Genomic DNA, 11,033 nt, shown 5'->3' on the forward strand with positions numbered 1-11,033 from the left:
TACTATTGTATACCATGTGATCTCATCACACTCTGCTCTTAAATAACACCACAGTGTTTAAACTTAAGAATAGTCTTAACTCTGAGCAGTTGTAACAATATACAGTACTAAATTGATACTTTGAACAAAACATTTCTGTCACTTCGCTATACACTTCACATCATACACACATGTACCAAAAACATTCCATATGCATTACTTAAATATGCCATATCTTAATCCAAACTATATAGTTTATGACTAAACTTCTTTTCAGTTGCATATCCCATATGAGTAACGTTTTGAAAATATAAGCAATTTACTAAATGCATCTTTTTTTCTCTTTTTGTTTAAACCAGGTAAGTTTAAACAACAATTAAATCACAGTAGATAACTTCACATTACTTTCAGACTCTTTTCTTCTGTATACTTTATTTATCTCAGTCCTCATTGTCCCATGACATCCATACTGGACAGTAACTACTCAGTTCACAAACAGTCCATGTTACTGTATCTGTTCTTCCAGAATAATCTGCAACAGTCCATAATGAACCCATTAGCAGTCTTTCAGTAATATCCTGCGGGAACAAGAGCAGGATAAACCAGTTGTGTTCCAAACATCTGTGGAGGTAGCCAGGGCACACTGTATTGTCCATATACTGGTACCAGTGCATTTACATACAGCGGGTTAGTGTGAAGCCCCACCACACGACGAGTAGGCTGACCTAATGATTCATAGGTCAATGTCTCTTTCGGTCGTCTTTCCCTCTGTGACCTGCGTGGCTGTGTGTCAGAAGGCTCTGACTCCTGTTCGCTGGGCAGGTCTTCAGACTGAACAGTTTCTGCGACCTCTTGAGTGTCATGTCCAGCTGTGACATCTCCGGTAAAGTCATTGTCCACAAGCATTTGCGCTGGAGCATCCATTCTGAACTCCTCCGCTTCAGCGTCAAGTTCAGGCTGAGGTACTGTTTCAGGAGTAATGGGAGGTGCAACATTTTGCTCTGCAGGCTGATGGTGATGGTGCCTCAGTCTATGAGCCCAGTAATATTCCTCCTCATCTGAACTCTCTGAGTCCTCTGATATCTCATTTGGTGTATTCTCTTTGTGTCGCTTTCTTTGTTGAGTATGAGGATTTTGTCCTCTCACAGTGCTTTGAGCTGGTTCCTGAAGTGGCAAAGCATTACATGGCATTAACATGTTGCGATGGAGGATTCTGCCTCTCCCTGTGCCACGTTCAGATTTTACCTCATAGACTGGGCTGTCTTTCCCCTTTTGAGAGACCACAATGTGTATTTGATCCTCCCAATATGAGCGCAGTTTTCCTGGTCCGCCACGCTCTGACATATTTCTCACAAGGACCCTGTCTCCTGGAGAAAGCACTGAACTTTGTCTCTTTTGGTCATAATACGTTTTTCCTCTTGCTGTAGTCTTTTGGATGGTTTTTTGATGCAATGTCATATGCTTCTTTCATCTGCTGCTGCCATTTTTGAGCATATTCCTGGTGTGAATTACATCCTTCCTCATCATTTATTCCAAAGATCAAGTCAATAGGCAAACGGGGATTTCTGCCAAAAAGCAAGTAGAAAGGAGAATATCCAGTTGCTTCACTGGTTGTGCAGTTGTAAGCATGTACGACTTTACTCACATAGTCACTCCAATTCCCCTTTTTCTCCTCATCCAAGGTCCGCAGCATTGACAACAAGGTGCGATTAAATCTTTCAGCTGGGTTCCCTTGTGGATGATAGGGAGTTGTTTTTGAGTTGGTCATGCCAGAGTATTTTTGCAGGCGTCTGAATAGGTGGTTCTCAAATTCTTTGCCTTGATCGTGATGTATTTTAGCAGGGAAACCGAATTTGAGAGAAAAATCATTGAAGATCTTTTCTGCTGCTGTTTTGCCTGATTTGTTACGGGTTGGGTAGGCTTGTGCAAACTTAGTGAAGTTGTCAATAATCACTAAAATATACTCATACCCTCCCCTGCTTTTTTCAAGGTGAACATAGTCTATAGAAACCATTTCGAACGGTGCTGTTGCAGGTACATGACACATAGGGGCTCTGCTATGCACGGCAGGTTTTTTCTGGATGTTGCACTTACAAACTTGGGTTATAAAAAACTCAATGTCTTTTTGCATCCCAGGCCAATAAAACCTCTGCCTAGCAAGGTGTAAGACATGTTCTACCCCCAAGTGTCCCATTTCACAGTGAAGGTACTTGTACACAAGCTCTTTGTATTTTTCTGGAAGCACAATTTGATTACAGGTCGCCGTTTTGCGCTTCAGCAGACCTTCTTGAGAAACATACAGTCTTTTCCATTCACGTAGCAGTTGCTTAGTTTTTGCTGCTTCCATATGCATGATCCTCTTGTCTGGTTTTTCCCCAGACCTTTTCGACTGGAGTACATGGGATATGACAGGATCTTGCAGCTGTGCCTGTAGTAACTCTTGCTGTGTTACTTTTATGTCTGGCTGATTATCTGCAGCTAACTCCTGAACATGTGGGCTGCATGTAATGGCTGAAACCCAGTCCACTTCGTGTTGTTTTTGTGTTGCATTGAATATTACACTTAAAACTTCAGGGGAGCACTGCTCTGTGCACTCGCTCATATAAGAGTCCATACTCACAGGTGTGCGGGACAGGAAATCTGCATCTGTATTTGTTTTTCCTGGACGGTACTTCAGTGTTATGTTGAAGTCGGCAAGCTCACACACCCAGCGATGTCCGGTCGCATTCAGTTTAGCTGTGCTCAAAACATAAGTAACAGGGTTGTTATCACTTTATACTGTTACAGAGGGGGCATAAAACAAATAATCCCTAAACCTGTCTGTAACAGCCCACTTGAGCGCTAAAAACTCAAGCTTCCCTGAATGTAAGTGGTAGTTTTTTTCTGCTGGTGTCAATGTCCGTGAGCCGTACCCAATAACTCTGAGTTTGCCTTCCTGCCTCTGGTACAAGACTCCTCCCAGTCCTTGTTCTGAAGCATCAACATGGAGAATGAAGGGATCTTCAAACCTTGGATAAGCTATTACAGGTGGGTTAGTCAGGACATCAACTAGATAGTTCAAGGCTTTCTGGTGAGTGTCACTCCACACTATTTTCTGATGTGGGGGGAGCTGTCCTGCCCCTGCTGACCGAAAGGTGGGCTTTGACTTAGGACTTGGGGTTACATCTGTTGAGAGTAGTTCATACAGGCATTTTGCATGACGAGAGAAATCCTGCACATAGCTTCTATAGTACCCCAGGAAACCCAGAAGTTTGCGCAACTCTTTAATGTTTGTAGGGGGTTTTGTCTTAAGCGCTTGCACAGCTGCGATTTCTTTACTGTCCATCTTGTAGCCTTCAGCTGAAATCACTCTTCCAACATAGCGTACCTCATTTTTGAATAGGTCACATTTGTCTGGCCTCAGCTTAATTCCCCAAGCTTGCTGTTGTTTGAGGACAGACCTCACATCCTCAACATGCTGTGTGAATGTTTTACTGTAAACTAAGACATCATCCAAGTATGGAATACATGTTTTGTCTCTGAGACCTTCCAGGCTCTCTTCCATACTGCGCTGGAAAGCTGACGGTGCGTTTGTGAGGCCAAATGGAATCCTGTTCCATTCGTACAGCCCCCATGGGGTTGAGAAGGCTGTGAATTTCTTTGAGTCCTCACTGACACTCCCTTGATGATAAGCTTTGCCTTGGTCCAGCACGCTGAACCAAGCATTTCCACCAAGGCCATCAAGTATCTCCTGTATGCGTGGTATGGGGTGCCTGTCCGGGATTGTCTTTTTGTTAAGACCCCTGTAGTCAATACAAAGCCTTAGGCTCCCATCTTTTTTTCTCACGCAGACCACTGAAGCAGCATATGGGGAGGTGGATTTGCGGATGAAGCCTTTGCTTAACAAGTCCTGGATGTGGTTCTTTACCTCCTCATACAATGGGCGAGGTATGGCATTATATGTTCTGGCTACTGGGATCTCATCAGTTAGCTTAATGTCCATTTTTAAGTTTTTAATGTAACCTACATCATCTTTGTGTCTGGCAAATGCTCCTGATTCCTCCCTGAGCATTTGTTTGACCACTGCTTGTTGTTCACTGGTCAAGTGGTCTACCTTGACAGGTGGATCCAGCAGTTTGTCCTGGGGATCACCTTGAGATGATTCTGTGGTGGAGCATGGTGGAGCCTGAGAATTTTCAACAACTACAGAATTAACCTGGTGTTCTTCTGAGTACACTGGGTAACAGTCTGTTATTCTCTGCATGCTTCCTATCACAGCTTTACTTGGCATTGTGATGTCATGTTGCGTGGTATTTCTCACATAAATGTTCACTTTACGTGAGGAACAGGAAACATTTATCAGTTGACAGGTGATTTTGAGGCCTTCATCCAATGACAAGTTCTCCTCAGGTTCAAAGAGCATTTCAGTTTTCACTTTGAGATTGGTTTTGACAGGACAGGTAATACACTTTATTTCCCCCCTTGGAACTACAACAGATGTGCGTCCTGTGAGGACAGGGTAAGTAACATTCTCATTTGTAGCTCCCTGAATGAGGTTAAGCAATGTTTCTGCCTTTACTGACCCTAGTCTGAGTGAATTTCTGAGCAAAGCTACTCTTTCACTAGACTGAACCTGGTCCTCTCTGTTTATCAACATCTCCTCAATGGCATTAAATCCTATTATGGGCCTCTGCACTATGTCCCTGCTCACTAGTACTGGAACTAGTATCTCATCAGATCTTGCTGCTTTAGCTTTAGGATCACACAGACTGAAACTAACTGGCACCCATCCCTGAAAGGGGATTTCTGTGCCATTTGCAGCCCTTAAGTCCAGCAGTTCATCATCACTTAGCAGGTCACTGATGGGACGGATTCTTGCATCAGGTAAGTTTTGTGACTTCCATGTCTCACTCATGATGGACATTTGTGCTCCTGTGTCCCACAGGGCTTGAGTCTTGACACTGTTCATTCTGCACCAGACAAGACACTTTTTGCCTACCAGTTGTGCTACTTGCTTGCGTTTTGTGCAAGGGTTGTGTGAGTGAGAGGGTTGGTCTCCTTTAAGTTTCACATTTGACTTTAATGGTGCTAATGGGTGATGAGAGGGCAGTTTTTTTCTTTTCCCCTTCACTGCGTACAGGGTTACAGGCTCTGTTTGAGGGTTCCGCTTTGGGTGATTTTGGGACTTTAATTCCGAGGTCATGGCACGTCCCTCCATCACAACCTCTGGTAGTTTCCCGACGGCTTCTGTCTTTCCCCTACTCTGCACCCTCTTGCCCAATGTGTGTCACTGCCGCACTTAAAACAATGATTGCAGTCCCTTTTGTCCTGCTGACATGCTACACATTGTCTCCTTGGCCTCTTAAAAGCATCAGCTGGAGCTTTGGTATGGCCGTCATCAACAGTATTTCTTCCCCGCTGGACAGTTTGCACAAGGGATGCTACTTGACCTGTGAGCTCCCTTATTGCTGTGTTGCTCTCCTCCATCTTTGTAAATAGGGAGTTGTCTTTAATGGGTTTGTTAGCTTTAGCTGAGACTGGGGTTGTCAAAGGGTCATTTTCATCCTCACTCCTCTCTACTGTGCTCAGACTTGCTTTATGAGTGGCTTTAATTGTAGCTTTATTCTTTTGGGCTCTCTCATTTTCATACAACTGTGCTAGCTGCATTTTTTGAAGGAGCAGCTCATCACTACTGTTCTCATCCTGCAGATAAATCCTCATTTCTGCTCTTATGTTATCATTTGACAAGCCTGTCATGATGGACTGAGAACATCGGCTATGAACTAGCTCTTTGTTATATTTCAGGCCAGACTGGGAACGTTCAGATGCAAACAGGATCTTTTGCTGCAGGTCAAGTACTCGGACCAGAAAATCAAGTGCAGTTTCACCAGGTCCCTGTACAGCTTTTGTCAGTTGTTGGTACAGTACTGTTGCATCCTTTTCTGCATAGTGTTTTCCTAATATTTGTCTGAGAGTGGCTAAGGTGAGATCCATTTTCCCCTCTAAATAGCTCCTCAGTTTCAAGCCAGGATTCACAGCACGTATGACAACCTCCATAATTTCCTCTTCTGCAAAGCCCTTCCTTAGACCACTTTCAATCTGGTGTTCAAGGCTGCTATAGCTCAAAGTGTCTCTTGATGTTGACTCACCAACATGTCCATTTATCCTGAAGTCCTTTCTGAATCCATTGGAAGCCAGAAAGCTGTTGCTGATGGAGTCTCTGCCTCTGCTTTGCGTCCCCTCGTCCCGCGCTGTCTCCCGGGCGACCCGCTGCTTCGGCGCCGGTATGAGCGGTGCGCGGTCTCCCTGTCGGCGTCCCGACGCAGGCTGTGCGGAGCGAGCCGCCTCCTCCTCCTCCTCGTCGGCCGCAGGTGAAGAGAAGAGTAGCGCCGCTCCCGCGACGTCGGTCTCCGCCGGGTCCTCTGGCAGAGCTTCCAGTACATCATTCAGTTCCAAAAGCACAGACATGCCTTCATCTTCCCTCTCCAGAAAGTCCTCACGTTCACAAAACTCCACAATGTGCTTCACCATTGCACGGCGGGTTTTGTTCTTAATGTCCTCAGAGTCTTTGCCAGCAATGTTGCAGTACTCACAAACTCTGTGCAGTTCTTTCACAGTCAGTCCAAACAATTTAGTTTCTATTTCTGACAGAAACTCTTCTCGGTGCTCCGACATCTTGTTTAAAGCGCTTTTAATTCGTCAACACTTGGAAAACAATAAAACGAGACGGCGTCGTGCTAGCTAGACTTCAACTGTTCTCTGTAGCTAACGTTAGCTCACTTAGTTGACCTGCTGCTCTCACACGTGTCCAACGTCACCGTGTTCTTCTAGAGTTAAAAAGTCCTTCGCCGTGAAATAATATCCATACTCATCTCGGTGGGACCTCCAAATTGTTACACCACTCACACACACGGTTTGGTGTAGAAGAGAGAGTTCACTTTTATTAATTCACCGGCAGAACTGGCAAAACCAAACTAGCTGTCGAGCAGCACCGGGCACACACACTTCACCGAACAAGGGCTCCGTCTAACAACAGAAACTTCTTCTTCTTCGCTGGTAGTCATTTACGACAGAGAGTTTCACCCTGCCCCCTGCTGGCGGGTGTACTTATACATATTTAAACAAAAGACTGAATATCACAGCATATTACTGAATGACATATTAGATAAATGTAACTAGGAATAGATATATAAAAAATGATATATCTCTCAGGTGCTACACAATCTGCAACCACACCACTTGATGCCGCCAAATCCTACACACTGTACCTTTAAGTGTGTCTCTTGACTTGAAGTTATCTGACCAAAATTCCCCTACTCTTCTTTGCCAGTCACTGTGTGCCATTATGTAATGAGTCAACAGTCTGAGAGTAGGCCCCCACACACAAACAAACACCACAAACATGCAAAAACAGATTACCTCTGGAACCTTTGGAACAATTGTGGCAGCAGTCCACAGCTCTGAGAACACTGCATCATCTGTGTAACTATCCGGCAGCTGGCTTTCTATTGTTTCACCTCTCCAATGGCCGGAAGAAGTCAGATGGGCTGGATAGCTTTAGGGTTGATGATGGAGACCTTCACGAGCTTGTGGAAATTTTGAGAAGACAAAAATGATCATAATCAGAGGAGAGAATAGCTCCCACAGCCACCTCAGAGCATGTTGACAGATGTGCAAAATCACCAGCTTTATCTGGGCTTTAACTGTTGTGACTGGACAGAGAGCAACTGGGCATTAGGAGTGACGTATGTGAAGTGGAAAGTTGCCACACCACCCCACTCCAGTCTACCAGTCTGGAAGTGCTGCTCCAGCGCCTGGAAAGAATGCTCTCTCTTTCCCTCTCTCTCTGTGACGCCAGTGCTATGGCATCATTAGGCCTTCACCGAAACCAATCCCTTTTAAATAGCACTATTCATAAAACTGGCTCGTGGTATGTTCACCAGTCTGCCGTGCTCTTCACATGCTGGCTGAACTGAGGAGGGAAATACAGACCCTCCAACACAAAGTTCACTCCGTGTGCTCAGGAGAGAGGATCCGAATGCCCTCCTGAAAGCAGGAAGAAGGAAACAATGGGGGCAGTGAAGGTCAGCACAAAACTGAAAGCTGCTCAGTGAAATGGAAATACTTCTCCCTAAGCTTGGCTTCATATTTGGTGCCTCTATGCAAAAACAAAAAAAAACTCTGTTATCTGTATCTTTATAATAGTGTAATGTATGTGTATCTTAAGGATGCCTAAAGGTGCTAAATACGTGATTGGGAGCATTTCTATTGCCTCCGCATGGCTCTCAACATGGCAACAGTTGTAGCTAACGGTGACATTATTACATTATTGGACATTAGAGAGATTTTTCTTTCTCAGATTGTTTCATTTGTGGAATTTTTAGGCCTGAAGATGTGAAATAACCCAGTATTTCCCATGTAAAAAGCAAGACAATTAGAGAAAAATAATCAGTTTCATGGAACAGAAATATTTCATTGCTTTTTTATCCTCTTAATCATTTAGCCACTCAAAAGCGAAGGGCAATTCCCTTTCCCATTTATCATGATTTTTACGGTAAAAGCTCCCTGTTGCCACAGAGATAGTGGTATGGGCTGTTAACAGGAGGTAGTAGCAAAGATCAGTAGGTTTTTAGTTTATCTGTGGTTACAGGGTACCAGTTTATTAAGTGCAGCTAGGTTAAACTAATGCAGTCCATCACAATAGCCCTGCTATACATTTCACCTCCATCAAGGTTATAATGTTCAGTTTTTGTTCAAACTGTAAGATCATTTTGGAGGCTGCAGTTTATGGTGCTGTTGAATAGTATTATGTTTTACTGAGAGGTGTTTTATGATTTACTCTACCCTTATTGATATAAATGGGTTGGATATGATTCATTTGGGACAGCTGTAGCATCGAATGCAGTCCAGGTTTGACATGTGCAATAACACACTGAGGCCAAAACCAGAAGATTTCTATTATGTCATCAAGCTGTGGGTATAAGATGGCACCGCCAGAACAAGTACAAAAGAAAAACTGAACGCGAGCAAAGTAAGGCAGCACAGCCGAGCGACTCCCAGCAGAACCAGAAAAACAGCTGTGTGTCCACAGCTGTGTGAAATATGGTGCATCTCGCTCTGCCTGCTGGTCCCCAAGGACATGTCCGTCATGGCTACATCCAAGTTCCCCCAACAACAACTCTGAAATTCCATATACTGTGGAGGTTATACTGAAAGAAAACAGCACGTAGTTTCTGTTCCGTGCATGTTTTTATTGTTAGATGTTCTCGCTTTCTTTCAGTCCCGTAATAAAAACCATCCCATTAGCTAAGCAGCTGGCTGCATGCCCAGCTTTCCTCGAGGTGGAAGTTTAAATATCTATATGCTTACATAGTCTCTTAACAACAACCAGTGGGTAACCTCATGTGGATGTTTTCTATCTTACCGAGGAGAGAAAGAAGGTGACTTCATATCAGAAGTATCTGGAGAAAGAGGAATCCGCATCAGTTGTCGGACCCTTTGAAGCTTTCAGGATACTTTTAATTAATGGAAACATATAGTCAGTCTTTACAAATTGTCTGTTGTTAATTTGTTGAAAGTGGTGAGCCATGTTGTTTGTTGACTGTCTGTTCTTGTTTGAGGTTTTCTTCATCATTACTTCTCTTTTTTTAAGTTCTCATCTGGCAACTGAATAGTTACGACGTTAATTAACCGGAAAAAAGTGGCAAAGTTCAGGGACTGATGGATGAAATGATGATATCCCCCTCATGTGGTAATATTATTTTTTGTCATTAAAATAATGTTGTTGCAATATTAGTCAGACAATGCATTTCATGTTACCACACTAGCAGCGAGGCTCTTGGCAATGTTGGTCAGTTGGTCAATTGTTTTGGTCAAGACTGAAAACTTTTAGTTTTCAATTTTCTAGAAAATATCTCCAAATCTACTGTTAGGATTGACATGAAATTTGATACAGAGAATTATTTTCCTCAGGATAAATTGTAATAATTTTGAAGATCTCCTGACGCCTCATCTAGGTCAAAGTTTACTTACAGTATATACTTGGTTCAAAAACCTTCAAAACTTTCATTCCCATTAGCCTCAGTTGAACTTTGTGTTAAACCTGCAATAACTGATTTTGTTGGCCTCTTGGAGGCAGCAGAAACAAGTTGTGAATCCAACATTAACATATTATTGCATTTTAAAGGAATACGTCACCCACAAAATGACCATTTGTATATCAATGACTCACCCTGTGTTACCTTGAGTTCTTGAAGAAAACTTTGTGTTTCTCGCATGCCTCCATGGTGAACGGAGAATCCAAAAGCAGAGAAAACTCTGGATGAATTGAAGTAAATGGGGGCCACATTTAACAACAGCAAAACTCTATCAAAACATCCACTTACAAACTCCCACACAACTTGTGCAGTAGGCCTATAATCCAAGACTCATTTATCCAGTCGTATGCTCAGTACTTCCAAAACACATGCATTTTAGCTAAAACCTTACCATTTAAAACACATTCGGACTCTGGCTCTTAAGCAGCTAAATGCTCCACTATGTTCACCAACTGGTCGCTAACTCTGCATGTGTGCTGGTAGGTGCTCAGAAGCTGGTGTTGTACTGTTGGTTTTTAGAGCTTTTTAGCAGTAAACAGCTGCCTTCTACGGCTGAAAATGACACTATGAGAGCGGTGAGATTGCAGCAGAAAAGTAAAGTTGTGGATCGGACAGCTAAACAATGAACTCACTATGAAATTCCATAAAGCTAAGAGGGGCTGCAGATTCGACCCCTTTGACATTGTCAAAAAGTTTCTACATTTTTTGTTAATATATATATTATAGCCGCTTTAAGTTCTAATTAGCAAATGTTGGTATGGGAACACACTAAACTACAGTATATGGTGAACATGATAAAACAGCATGTTTGCATTGTCATTGTGAACATGTTAGCATGGCGATATTAGCATTTAGCTCAGAACACTGCTGTGCCCTTAGTGCAGCTGACAGAGTGAAGAAAGAACGAAATCAAAGTGTTTCAAATGTGTTTTAACAGATGTGTCTTTGTCTAACTGCACTTTCTAACAATGCTGTTCC

Source organism: Sebastes umbrosus, chromosome 6 (assembly GCF_015220745.1).
Source record: "Sebastes umbrosus isolate fSebUmb1 chromosome 6, fSebUmb1.pri, whole genome shotgun sequence".
NCBI lineage: Eukaryota > Metazoa > Chordata > Actinopteri > Perciformes > Sebastidae > Sebastes > Sebastes umbrosus.